Here is a 2072-nt window from a genome sequence, read left to right as displayed (position 1 = left end):
GCATCTCATGTTTCCACAGTGACAACTAAGTCATAAAGCTCTTAGAATTCTATTTATCAGAAGCTGAACAGTACCTCAGTCTACAGAGGCCAGAATGATGACTGGGCTTTATTTTCTTAGATAACCTTAGATGAATATCAGCTCTTTGCTTCCCAGCCTGGTGACTCCGGGCATGTGTCTTAACCTTTCTGCTCCTTGGTTTCTACATAAGGAAACAAGCTGAATAACATCTACTTTTGAGAATTGTTGTGAGAATGTAACCTAATGATTTTAAGTTGCTTAACCCATTGCTTGGCACAGAAGGGTTGGGTACTCACAGGTGACATTCACCTGCTCACTCCATGTATGATATCATTTTAATTTTAATCTGCACAGCACATCTGCTATAATATTTGTCATATAGATGTGGACTCAAAACCCAGAAATTAAGTTACATGTGCAAATGTTGTTTAGCTGGTAGGAATTTGAACATGTATGGCTTTGTCTTCAAAGCCAAAATGTTTAAATCACCATACCATGCTGCCATATTAATACGTGGTTGCTAAAAAGAGCTTTAAGAACTAAAAGCGTACTGAGGAGGAATTTGTGAAGGGCTGTAAACTTAACTTGCGACTAAAATAAATTTAATTCTCTATTGTTTATTCCTTCAGGATTTTCCAATCACTCCAAAAGGATGTCCAAATGGAGCTAACGAATGTCCCTGAAGTAGACAGGTACTCCACCAAGATCCTCTTTCTCTGTGGGTGAACCCACTGACTGTGAGGGCTGCTGTTAGTGGCTTACACCTGTGATTTTTGTAGAAGACTTGTCCTGGGAGCCACCTCCCCTGAAACAGAAAATTCCGGGAAGTCAGAATCAACAGTGTGTGTATGGGTGCCTGTGTGCGTGTGTGCGTGCGTGTGTGCAGGTGTGTGTGTGTGTTGTGTGTATGAAGAGATTTATTATAAGGGATTGGGTCACACAATTGCAGTTATGGAGACCAGCAATCTAAATCTTCAGTGTGGGTCAGCAGGCTGGAGACCCAGGAGAGCTGATAGTGCTGATGATGTCCAAAGGTAGTCTGCAGGAGAATTCCCTCTTACTTGGGGAAGCCAATCTTCTTGTTCTATTCAAGCCTTCAGTTGGTTGGAAGAAATTGTCCCCATTGTGGAGGACAATTTGCTTTACTCAAAGTCCACCAATTTAAAAATAAACTTTATCCAAAAAACACCCTCCCAGTTGGCACATAAAATCAACCATCACAGGAGATTACTCCCAGCTCTTCCATTCCTATGGCCATAGATGAACTAATTCAGAATTTAAAGGGCCCAGGCAAGAGAAGTCAGTGGTGCAGTTGAGGATCAGCATTCTTCCCATCTTTATGGATTAGACTAAAGCTAGACCTTACACAAGATTATATTTTTGTTTGGTTCTTTCCCCTTCCTTATTCTGCTTCTATCTCTTTCTCATGAAGATCCTAAGACCTGCCCCTCAACAGCCACATAAACATAACCAAATTCCTGCCTCAGGCTCTGCTTCCAGGGAAACCAACCTAGGATCCTGTGTTTTGGCTCCTGACTAGCTCCTGAATGCTCCACACATTTGTAGTTATACTCGACTCCTCAGTCTCTAACCTTCCCTTACGTTTGCCTCACCCAACACGTCCTCCTATTAGGAATTATGCTATTCTGACTCAGATTCACTCTCTGTTAAGAATTGCCCCTACTCACTCAATCCCTTCTGATTCACTGAGGATTCATCTGAGCGGGGTCCAATCCAAGGGTCCAGTCTGAAAACCAGTGCTTTAAGGAAATTTTCCTCATGTCTAAATTTCCATCACAGGTACAGGGTTTACTGAAACTGCTCTTACAATGAATGATAGTTACATGGAACCTCATTTGAATGCTGTGTTTGAGGGATGCTGAAATGCCTTTCAATACAAACTACCTTATGCCAAGATACTCAAGACATTTTTTTTTTCTTTTTGTCTTTTTTCGTGACCAGCAACGGATCGCAACCCTCAGTGTCGTGCCCGTACTGGACCGGGACCGGCAATGGGATCACAACCCTCAGTGTTGTGCCCGCACCTCGCT

This window comes from Galeopterus variegatus, unplaced genomic scaffold (assembly GCF_000696425.1).
Source record: "Galeopterus variegatus unplaced genomic scaffold, G_variegatus-3.0.2 Scaffold303, whole genome shotgun sequence".
NCBI lineage: Eukaryota > Metazoa > Chordata > Mammalia > Dermoptera > Cynocephalidae > Galeopterus > Galeopterus variegatus.
Note: the sequence above shows the minus strand (reverse complement) of the source record.